The 12781-nt window shown below is 41.3% G+C and overlaps 1 long non-coding RNA gene across 1 annotated transcript; it reads right to left on the reverse strand.

The window, feature by feature from the left end:
- Positions 1-332: 332 nt before the first annotated feature.
- On the reverse strand, positions 333-11617 carry LOC125690893 (uncharacterized). Its single transcript, XR_007375823.1, has 3 exons — positions 11564-11617; positions 2980-3098; positions 333-1084 (listed from the first exon to the last, which is right to left on the reverse strand). It is a non-coding gene; the product is annotated as an uncharacterized LOC125690893 (long non-coding RNA).
- Positions 11618-12781: the final 1164 nt, after the last annotated feature.

A 12781-nucleotide genomic window follows, 5' to 3' on the forward strand; every position in this document is an offset into this window, starting at 1 on the left:
GAACATTTTCCTTAGGATACCCACCAGCACTAGGTCCTGTGCAAGTGATTCAGAAGCTTTTTTGTATGCCAACTCTAAAGGCATGTATTTCAGCCATGAGTTTTAAAAAGATATGTTAATTCTTTCTAGTGGTATAATATTAACCATAAATCAAACCTGTATTTCCAACTAAAACCCACTGGGACTAGAAGAAAATGGGTTAAAGAGAAGTAACAAACTCATACATCTGCTTCTTCATTTTTTGTGAAAATGAAAGAAATAAAAGTTTTCTGATGAATCCTTGCAGAAATATAAAAAGCCTTCAAGCTTTTCACCCTGTGTACTGTATTTGAAAATGTGCAATGCATTCTGGCAGAACAGGTACAGAAAAGTAGTGAGTCAGCTTCTTTCCTCATAACCACAGAGATTTGGTTTAAAAAATACTGACTTTAATTTGACTTTAATTAATTCTGTGTTGACCTTCTCAATGTCATATTTTTCACTTACTCTTTAGCTACAATGACAAAACGCACTTGTTTTTAAACAGAAGCTGATATTCTCACACAATAGGATGAGTTCAAGAAATTAGGTTTAAAAAACAGCGTATATCACAAGAACTTATCGTAACAGTTGGCGATGATGTTAAACTGTGCATAGCACACTAATTTGATCCTCTTGGATGCAGTCTCTTATATTTACAAAGACCTGCTAACTATTTAGCCTTTCTATTTAGTCTGTTCTGTTTTTATTTCTTATTTAAGAACCCTTTCATTCCATGTGACATTGAGTATCTAGCAGATATAAAGCTGATATTGATTCTCCTCCTTTTTGATCTGATGCCCAGGTTGGGCCAAGAGGTGAGAATACAATTTTTTTTTTGTTTTAAATCCTGATTTCCTTTTTGATACTTGCATGGTGAGCACAACTCCTGGCAGTTGGCCAAGTTAGCTTCTAGCCACACTGAATGGGAGCCCTTAAAAGCCTCTTCTTTTAATGCAACATATAGCCCAAATTGCTCTTTTCTCTAGAAAAATTCCCCGTGCCTCATCCTGCTTCTTTAAAGCTGGAGAAAATCCAATGAGACTCCATCCAAGCTGCGAAGTGTCTGTGAGGGGAAAAAAAAAAAAAAAGACCAGAAAAAGTCCATCGTCACTAGATAATGTGTCTGGGTGGGTAATTTAAGCAGTCCTTCATGGCTGAATATTTTAGGTTTCACTATCTATTACTGATATGTAAGGTCCTAAAACTTACAAGTAAAAATTGAAGCATTTAGATGATGTGTGCGGACACTACAAATTCTAGAAAAATCCAAGTTCATGTTACCTGTGCAACCTCAATTATTTTTGTATTAAGATATCCACTTCAACTTGGCAAGGTTGTAAATTTTTAGCAAGATGTCATGAAAAATGCATATGGGATTGTGGGATATTTTTTTTAAGAACAGCTATAACTGAAAATAAATAATACTACACTGTTATATTAAATCTTGATAATCCTTCAGGAATGTTCCTCCTGTAGTATTCTGAATCTCTGTTTACAAAGAAGGTAACAGTAGGAGTTTTGAGATACTTGTCTGCATCCGAACTTCACCACTTAGTCCTAATTTTCCATACAACTATCCCAGTACCTCAGAAACTGTAGTACCTGTCGACATTGAACATCTGCATATTCTTCTCAGTTTTCTTCTTTAATATTTCAACAACAAATTCATATAATTAAACTTTGGGAATATTGGAAGAGCTTTACTGCTAAGGAAATGGAGCTGTCAGCATACAGATATTGTTACGTACTCTGAGTACATGCTTCAATAAGACGTTTGTTGCTTCCTCTTAAAATACAGAGTATTGTACACAAATCTTGGGAATGTTACTGGTCAATGAGCACAGCAGAGAAAACAGGAAAGCTCTTATGTTTGTATGGTACTTAGTGCCAAGAACTAGTTTCCCTAGTAATGACAGGAAATGTTGAGCAATAAGATTCTTGCTCCAAAAATGACATTGAAAATCAGATGTTATGATGCTCCCTTTAAATTACAGGGTAAAGGATATGGATAAATAGCAAGTGAAATAGTAAATAGTGTGCTACCCTGAACAGAGAGAATAATCTCATTTATCAATATAAAAAAGTAATTACATTTTTATGTTGCCAAGGAAAGCTCATTAAATACTTCTTGCCTTTTCTATTCCAAAGTAATATTGCTTACCCATCATCTCTCGTAAATATCGATAAAGGATGGTTAAATAAGACATGCTTAGCTATACCAAAACACATTATTCAAGGTTAATTGGACCAGTATTTGGCGAAGCTATCAGCACAATTAAATTGTTAGCAAAACTTGAATCTACTACATGAAGTACTAGTGCTAGAATGAGGTAAAATTTTTGGGCCAGTGACATTAGACAATATTTTAATAACAAAAGAAATGTCAAGCCCTGTTGCTTTCCCCTTGGGATGGGAGGAAGTGGGGATGCTACTAAATCAAAGTGGAGACGATTCATTAAAGACTAAAGAGAAAAAAAATCCATTTTTTTTGCTATGCTTTTTGCTACGTTATTATTTAAACATATAATAATTTTAGCTTCCGGTTGAGTACAGATAGAAATTGCTGTGTTCTGGAAATGAAACTTTACTGCTTTCTTTGAGGAGAGTATTGTTGATGAAGAAAATGAGTTGATTCTGGACTACCAAATACATTATTAAAAGGAGAAGAGAGGGGATTGAATGGAGTTGTAGATATTATTTATTAGTGCTATTATTTAGTATCACTATGATATTCTCTCATAACCTGACAAGATGAGACAAAAAAGAAGGAAAATCAAAAAGAAGAAAGGAAAGAAAAAAAGAAGGAAAGAAATGAAGAGGAAAGGAGATGGAAAGAAGGAAAGGAAAGAAGAGAGAAAGAAAGAGAGAAAAACAGAGAAACAAAGAATCAAAGAAAGATCAGAACAGCGGGAATTGCATTTTTTTTTTTTCATTTAGAAAATAAAAGGAAGGGCTTACTATAGGAATGCAGAGATAGTTACTACTGCAGCATCACAATATTCCATGAATCCAGTCCGTGGTGGGAGTCACGGAGGGAGAGGTACGGGTTCACTCTTTTGCTCTCCCTCAGTCGATCACTGGCAGAAGAAAAACACAACAGTGGAAAAGACACACACCTAGATTTTGCAGAGTCCATACTCATATACTGCCTGGTTCTTCTTGGGTTGCCCATAGTAATGGCATGCTTATGACATAGGTGCAATAGTCCAGAGCAGGCTTATCCACATCAAAGAAGCAATACCCATAAAAGCTTGCCCCCAGAATGTACTATCCTACACAATTATTACATAAGGTTTGATTGCAACCATTGCTCTGACTTGCTGGGCTTGTCCATTGGTAGAGGAAGTTACAAGATGCATAGAGAATATCACATGTTGAATGAGCTGAACAAAGCATAGGATCAAGCAAGGTACAAGTATAAATGCTGCAGTAGCACACAACAGTTAGAACAAAATGTGTCTCAGCCATAGATTACCTGGAAGTCAAGAAAAGAAATCAGAGCCCAAGCCTTTCCAAGTTTGGGAAAACTTGGGTAACATGGGTTTGTTTTCATATACCTGGGGTGATCTGGTTTACAACATTACCGTTGTCATCAATCTTCAAACAGCAGGTGGAATCATTCAGTTTACAATTTAGTGATGAGGCTTTGGGACAGAAAGCATTAACTCATTGACAACTATTGATTCCCCAGTGATCTCTTACTCTTAACAGCATCAGAGAGGTGAGCGGACCAGTCAGGATTTTCCAGTTTCAAAAATTTATTCAGGAGGCCATTGGACTGTTCCACAATACCATTAGCCTGAGCATAACAGAGGGTATGAAAAACCCACCAAACACCTTCCTCTTTGGCTCGTTTTTGTACTACTGCAGTAAAATGGGAGCCATTGCCTGACTGTATTGAATTGGGTTTTGGGAGAACACTAAATTTCATCAAGGCCTTAACAGTGTTTTCCCCCATTGCTCAGCCTGTAACAGGCCAGAGGCTACTTCTACACCTACCAGAATGTACTGCTTACTTCAGGTTTACGGAAAGTGCCAATATAGTTAATTTGCCATGTTTCCAATAGGTGTTTCCCTTCCCGTAGGTGGAGAGAACCTTCCTGTAAGGGGTGTTTGTGCAGGTAAGTGCAACATAGGACACTTCATCCCTTCTGACATAGTGGAAAGCATGAAGACAGTGATTAGATCACTGCATATGAAGAGTCCAAAGTCAGAATGTGGATGCTGGGACAATTTTCTGGGAACAGATAATTTTTGAACCACTGCAAACTGTTTCCACTTTGTTGATAAGTGTGCCCCAAATACACTCTGAAAGGCCACACTGCCAAATTGTTGCCCCAAGGGATAGCTCTTCTGATCGCAGAATTACAGAATCACAGAATCACAGAACTGCCTGGGTTGGAAGGGAGCTCAAGGATCATGAATCTCCAACTGCCTGCCACATGCTGGGTCATAAACCTCCCCATTTAATATTAGACCAGGCTGCCCAGGGCCCCATCCAACCTGACCCTGAAGACCTCCAGGGATGGATGGGGCATTCACAGCCTCTCTGGGCAGCTGTTCCAGCACCTCACTACTCTTTCTGTAAAGAATTTCCCCCAACATCCAACCTAAATCTTCTCTCCCTCAACTTAAAACCATTTCCCTTTGTCCTGCCATTATGTACCCTTTCAAAGAGTTGATTCCCCTCCTGTTTGTAAGCTCCCTTTAGGTACTGAAAGGCTGCAATGAGGTCACCCTGAAGCCTTTTTTCCTCCAGGCTGAACAAGCCCAGCTCCCTCAGCCAGGGGAGATGCTCCAGCTTCCTGATTACCTTTGTGGCTCTCCTCTGGACCCCCTCCAACAGCTCTCTTTCTTGGCTCCAGACTTGGACACAGTACTCCAGATGGGGCCTCACAATAGCAGGGTAGAGAAGGACAATCACCTCCTTGTCCCTGCTGGCCACACCTCTTCTGATGAAGCCCATTTGCTTCAATTGCTTTCTGAGTTGAAAGAGCTGCATGAGCACACTTCAGGCTCATGTTAAGTTTTTCATCCATCAGGACCCCCAGGTTTTTCTCTGCAGGGCTGCTCTCAAGGACTGCTCCTTCCAGTCTGTATAGATGCCTGGGATTCCTCTGACTCAAGTGCAAAACCTCGCACTTTGCCGTGTTGAACCTCATTAGGTTCACCCAGGCCCACTTTTCAAGCCTGTTGAGGTCCCTCTGAATGGCATCCCTTCCTTCCACTGTGTCAACTGCACCATTCAGCTTGGTGTCATCAGCAAACTTGCTGAGGGTGCACTTGATTCGATGTCAATCATCAACGTCATTGATGAAGATGTTAAAGAGCACTGGTCCTAAGACAGACCCCTGGGGGACACTGCTCATTTACAACCTCCACCTGGACATAGAACCATTAATCACCACCATCCGTCTGAGCCCTTTTAACCAATTCCTTATCCATTGGGTGGTCCACCCCTGAAATCCACATCCTTCCTATTTGTAGACAAGCATATGGTGGAGGACCATGTCAAAGGCTTTGCTCAAGTCCAGCTAAATGGCATTGGTCACCTTCCCCTTCCCCACCAATGCCGTCACTCCATCATAGAAGGCCACCAAATTGGTTAAGCGTGACCTTCCTCTGGTGAAGCCGTGCTGGCTGTCTCGGATCACACACTTATTCCTCATGTGATCAAGCACGTCATCCAGAAGGATCTGCTCCGTGATCTTCCCAGGCACAGAGGTGAGAATCACTGGCCTGTAGTTCCTGAGGTCCTCCTTACTCCCTTTCTTGTAAATGGGAGTGACGTGACCCTCCCTCCAGTCATCTGGGACCTCACCTGACAGCCATGACTTTTCAAATACGATGGAGAGCGGCTTGACAACCACCTCAGCCAGCTCCTTCAGAACCCTGGGATGCACACCATCTGGCCCCATAGACTTGTACACTTTCAGTCTCATGAGGCAGTCTCGGACTTGCTCTGCCCTTGTAGTCAGGAGGGATTTACTCCCCCAGTTCCCACCTAGAGGTTTACGGCTGCAGGGCTCAAGGACGTGAGAAATATTACAATCCTGACTGCCAGCAAAGACTGAGGCAAAGAACTCATACCTATGAAAAGAACTGATATCTCTATACTCGAGGATCTGATGCATCCCAGGTACTTATAAAAACTAGGGGAGATCTTGAGAGCAGAAGACTTGGGATGTCCTGGGGGACGAGAAGCTGGCCATGAGGCAGCAGTGTGCGCTTGCAGCCCAGAAGGCCAACTGTGTTCTGGGCTGCATTAAAAAAGGGGTGTCCAGCAGGAAGAGAGAGGTGATTGTCCCCCTCTACACAGCTACTGTGAGACCTATCTAAATTTTTGAATCCAGGCCCAGGGTCCCCTGCACAAGAAAGACACAAAGCTTTTGGAATGAGTCCATAGGAAGGCCACTACGATTATCAGAGGGCTGGAGCACCACTCCTATGAAGAAAGGTTGAGGGAACTGGGCTTGTTTAGCTTGGAGAAGAGAAGGCTCTGGAGAGACCTCATCGTGGCCTTCCAGTACTTGAAGGGAGCATAGAAACAGGAGGGGGAATGGCTGTTTGTGAGGGTGGATAGCGATAGGACAAGAGGGAATACTTTTAAATTAAGACAAGGGAGGTTTAGGTTAGATGTTATGAGGAAGTTTTTCAGCCAGAGGGTGGTGAGGCACTGGAACAGGTTGCCCAAGGAGGCTGTGGATGCCCCATCCCTGAAGGCATTCAAGGCCAGGCTGGATGTGGCTCTGGGCAGCCTAGGCTGCTGGTTGGTGACCCTGCACACAGCAGGGGGTTGGAACCGGATGAATGTGCGGTCCTTTTCAACCCAGGCCATTCTATGACTCATTCTATGATCTTCCAACTAATACTTGAACCAGACAATAATTTTCAGAATGAAGATGCTAAGTGAATCAGGCAATTCTTACTTCAAAGAGATTTTAATGAAAAGAGCAATGGTTTTTCTCCATTCCTGTGGCAGCTTCCAAACAACAGGTAAACGTGTCACACTTCTAATCTCACCTGTTGCAACAGCAATTAAAGAAATGATAATGAGGTACAGAAACAGAATCCACTGTCCAAGTCTGTTATATACTCTTTTTACTGTATTTGTGGACTAGATTGTGGCTTATACATGTATAACATGTTCATTTCTTGTTAAGAATGTGAGGTGGAATAAAATAAACTGACATGTTGTGTGTTGGCTGGCTTCCTCTGTAAAAAAATTAATTATTAATTTCCTCAGAGGTGGCAGACCTGGACTTACTGGCAAATTGAAATTGCAGAAATGGACACAACTGAACCACTGCATTGACAACACTTAGTACAGCTGGTGTCCACAGGTCCACTTCAGAATTCCAGATTCCCATCACCTTCTGTGCCAGACCACATCTGACTGGACCCACGGTGACTGGCTGTCCTCATGGCTGCCATAGCAACACCCACAAGGTGGGCTCAGAGCCTCCATGCCCTGGGCTAGGAGTGCCCAGTAGCAGTGCCTACCCCCATGGCTGGCTGGTTCAGTGGGCCGAGCACCAGTGCCTGGAGCAGGGGGACATAAGAGCCTATCATACTGGTTGCCTGGGAGACAAAGTCAGCCTTGGATTGATCAGAGTAGGTAGTTCTGCTCCCAGCTGCCTCACAAGAATCAGGAGGGAAGGCTGAGACTTGTGCATTGATGCCATGCATCTCAGTTCAGCTTGGCTCAGCTCGGCATGACTCAGCACAGTATGCTCCTTCACCCGCCTGCATGGCCACCCTGCTTGTCAGTACCAGCAGAGGTGCAGTCATGTAGCAGTACCCACCAGGGGCAGGCCTTGCCTCAGGTGGAGGTGTGTATGTGCAGAGCCAGAGAACACACTCATGGGCGGTGCTACCACTTCTTGTCAAGAAGAAATCTGTAAAACCTTCCATCTAGTACCAAAGAAGTTGCATAAATCGTGTACTTAATACATAGCCAGTTTGTCTAAGTTACTGGATTTTACTTTGGGAGATGACTGGAAGAAGAGCATTTTGACATGAGTAAATTGCCAAAACACAACATTTTTCAAGTGGATACTCATCCTTCCACTCTCTCCTTCCACTTCCATATTAGTATTACCTAAGTGCTACCAAAGCTTTAATTCTGTTTTTTTCTTAATTTCAACTTAAAGTTATTTTATTAGGCATATTACAAAAGAAAGCTATTATTACAAGCCAGCAAAACATTCTGATGTTGACATAATAAGCTCTTTACATAATAAACCTGTACAATACTCAATTATGCTCAAGTTTCATACACCTACATGTAGCTGAGTACAGTTGTCTGTTCATTTCCTTCTGTGTCCACTACTGAAGCTGTAACAGCAACATTACTCTCCAGTCACTTTGTGGTAAGTCTTCAGTAAGAAGGAAGAGAGACAGCCAATCCATGATCACCTTTGCATAGCATAAAGTCTTGGACAACTGAGCTAGATTCTGTTGCGGCTCTGTGACTTCCACGAACAGGGAAATGCCCTCAGTGCTATGGATCACAGGTCTGTCAATCAGTAAGAACAGGACACACCTCCTGATTGGTCTTCTAACCTCTGTATGGTTTTAGTTCAGAGGATTTTCTGTAGCTGACATGGTTTGGCTGTTTAGAAGGTCTCAGCAGACTAATCTTCCAAATATTTGTCTGATCTACCCTTGACCCCACATAACCTTTTGCATGCAGAAGACTAGAAGTATAAACGCAGTCTTACAAACTAAACAGACAGTTCACAAGAACAAACTTTGTCATGTCCTGTGATACTGCTAATTGTAAGTAAAAGCTGTGATACAAGCTAATTGTTGTAGTCTCAAACAAATCCTGGGCCATCTGAAGAGCTAGAACTCAAAGCACTACTGTCTCTCCTGTCTGGGACAGGAAAGTAGTCATCCACCAGGGCTATTTCCTGAAACAACAATCCCAGTAAGGCTCCAGGGTCTCTTGGTGACTTGACAGAGATATATTGGGCTGCTTTTGAAGAGGCTGCTCTGTCTTAGGGGTTAGGAGAGCTTAGCAGTGCAGATGTAAGTCTTGTCATGCTAGTTAGCGTTGAGACCAGAGAATGCCTCTCAACTTGTTCTACCTAAAAAAGCACACGTGCCAACAAGCAGACAAGCATCACCTTTTGTGTCACAAACGTGCTAAGAAACTCTGTGGGCTTAGGGGCAGGCACAGGATATTTAGTTTTGAAAGAACACAAGCATTAGAAATGTTCCAGGAATCTTCACTTCATACAAGAGGTAAATTCACTTTTTTAAGGATCTGTAATAAGCTCTTCCTGTTAAGTAGTGAAATGAGACCATCGCTGGCTATAGTGCACACGCACCAGCTCAGTCTGAACCAGTAGGTGAGCTGAGTGACCAGAGCTGGGGAACGCACACCCATCATGCCTCCCTCCCTCCTGGTGGTGCTCCCAGGAGCACATACACACCAGCCAGCACGGTTTGCCCCTACCTTTGCCTTGAGAGTGTTGGTGGACACTGCTGTCCTCCCAAAAGAGAGGGATCACCAGAGCACCTGTGCTTATGTGATGCAGGAAGGACTACATAGGAAACTGGGAACCTGCTGTCATGGAGCAAACAACATATGGCAGCAGCTCTGCTCTACAAAACAGCTTTGTCTTTAATGAGATCACATCAAGAGTGAGAAAAAGGATTCACTCTATGCATTCAGTGTTTGTTCAGTGTTATGGTATGTCAACAGAGATGCCAGTCAACTTCTCACTACATCCAAGCTTCTTAACCAAGATCTCAACCTTGCTGACCAACAGTCCATCTCCCAGATGGATCCACACTGCCATCAAATAATATAGCTTTGTATCTGTCAAAGCAAGACCCTGCAGACAGAAGTCAGCCTATGACACTGTTATATGAAGACAGTGTTTTTGTTTAATAGAAGAATTTCACACACTGTGACTGACAGTTTTTTTTTTTTAAAGGAGAACCTCTACTCTGGTTCACAGCCATGCTTGACAAAAGGCAGGTTTTGTCAATTCAAATAACATGGAGAGTTCTGGTGTAATTATGCTAATACGAAAACTTTTTCCCATTTATACGTGTATGTATTTATGTATATGTACATTTAAAATTGTAGTTCCTATAGCAGCAAAGCCTGTTTACAAAGCTGCTACTCCAGCAATCCAAGCACCACAGTTTGTGCCCCTTGCAGCTGTGCTGCCAGTAGTGACTGCAGAACACACTGCATATCTCCTTGTTGAGACAAGCAACATTTCACTTATTTTTTTCGCAGCATGAACAGTTGCATCTCTGCTTCTGAGATGATGACAAACTGCTCTATAGAAATAAATAGCTAGACATTGCTACAGGAGAATTGAGTGTTTTACACTATCTTTCTCAGTCATCATTCACTTGTACTCAGAATCTGCATTGGAGGACTCTAAATCAGAATATACTGTATCCTGAGCAACCTCTTTGACCTCCTTCCATCCAAGATATTCCTTGCCATAGAATCCCCACAGAAAGTAATATCTTTTGTCATACATTGGTATATTGTTGATATGTCTACCAACACAACCAGTCTGTCAAACTGTTTCAAAATTTTCTTCTATTTTTACAGAAATAATGATATTACTATTACAACACAATGCAACTAGAATGATAAGATTATAGTAAATGAAATGTTCTACTTTTAAGTCTGCCTTTTGTTAATACAGAAATCATGACAGACCACTGTAAAAATAACTCTATACTTAAGATTACGTAATTTCAAAATGAAAGACGTAATGGTCCAAATTCTTACAAACATTACAACAAAGTGACATATAAACTCTGCCTAAGAAGTGAATTGCCTTTTCTGATAAGGCTTGTGGTCATTTTATAGGTAAAATAAAATCTTTCATATTCTATAAAAATAATCCGCAGACAAAGGAAACTTTCATTCTCACTACATTGACCACAAATAATCTATCATAATAAGTAAATACAGGCATGCCACTATTTATTATTTGCAGGGTAATAGTTTCAAGCATAATACAGATGAAGGATACCAACTGATTTCATCTGCACATGTGGACAGAATTCTAAGTATTTTACTCTTTAAAAAATTACAATCCTCATTCTGTCCAGAAGTTCTTCTCACAGTTATCTTCAAGGTCTAGTTGACATTGCCAGAGCTAAAATTCATCAAAAAAGTGGTATTATCATTTAAGAGTGTCTAGGCAACTCACTTTTTTTTACCAGCTACTGATAAGTTTATGCAATTCAGACATTTAAGACTGTTTAAGATGGGACCTTACTTGATCAGCTCAAAGTAGAGGAACTTTATGTAACTTAGTCATACATTTTCCAGTTGCTTGAATTTGCAAGATATATTTCTGTCAATGGCTACTCTAAAACCACTGATTTGTATGCAATTCATGGCTCTGCTAGAATTTCAGATCACATATGCACATGTAATGCTATAATGGGATGGGAAGTACTACAATAATAGCAGGGCGGCAAAGTCTTGAGCTACAGCAAATGAGAACAAGCCCAAGTGTAGCAGCTGTAGAAATGAAGAAAAAAAGGTGCTTACCTGTGGAAGGGCTCAGGTAGGCAGGGATCTCCAGCAAGAAACACCCTCACCTCCACTACCAACCCTTAAATAAGGTCCGGGAAGGGGTGGATCCTGGCTCCACCACTTCCAGTCACTCAGGTGCATTTCTTACACCTGAGTTCTTCTGGGTTGGCCCTGCCTTCCCACCAGGTGCTCCATCACTGCTTCAGGATGTGACTTAGCATTTCTACTGTACCACAACTATGAAACAAGTAGAAATTTTGGTTTGCCACAATGGGCTCAAAATTATCCATTTCCACTGGTTAAGTAGAGAAGGGAAAAGCATGGTTTAAGTCTTGCCTTGACAAGTCTGACCTCCATCGCATGAATGTTTAAGCAGTGATGCTTTCAGGTGGTTGATTTCATAAAAACTTAACATAAGGAATAAACTACCAAAATTTATAATTAACTATTCTACCTATAATTGTGAATGGCATCTCTGTATTCTTCCTGTTTCTCTCAACATGGCTTGGTATAAAAGACAAGCTGGATTTCTTGGTTAGAGATTGCTGTTTTTTTTTTTCTGGCTGCTGACTCTTATTAACAAGGTCTGCAGGGCGATATCTTTTATTATTCTGGTGGTTTATGTTCAGTCCTGAAAAGAAGCAGAAAAGATAATTTTTGAAAGTTTTCATCTTTTCATCGTCACACTACACCCATGCATGTCTCTGATTCCCCCAAGCTGTCTTTGGCACTTTCTAGTTGTTCCTGCGATGCTTGGGCTGTTTGTTTCTCTTCTAAGTGCATGTATAACCATACTCCAGCAATGCCCAACTCCCAGTGAAATCTCTCCACCCACACAGCTAATCATCAGACCATCCATACATGAGGCCCGTGTTTTTGATAGTGGCTCTCTGTTGCTTCAACAGTTGCATACATGAGGAAATTTAACTGCTCCTGTTGTGTGCCCTGATGAAGAGTAACTCCTGTGCTCAACTGTTTCTGTTATATTTCAACTCAGTGTTAACAGCATTTTCCACTGCAAGTAGTCCAAGGATTATTCACCTTCTGATGTTTTAGTTTGTCTTTGCTCTTTAACAAAATGAATTAAATTATACACAAAGTTTAAACCAGCTTCCATTTGCTTGAGTACTATAAGCCTCTATTCTATACTGAGCTATGCTACTGAACAAACTGTAATTATGGGATCTGATTTTTGCTGTGAAAAGATGTATGTTATTTAGATACCATAAATTA

Source organism: Lagopus muta, chromosome 3 (assembly GCF_023343835.1).
Source record: "Lagopus muta isolate bLagMut1 chromosome 3, bLagMut1 primary, whole genome shotgun sequence".
In the NCBI taxonomy this organism is placed as follows: domain Eukaryota; kingdom Metazoa; phylum Chordata; class Aves; order Galliformes; family Phasianidae; genus Lagopus; species Lagopus muta.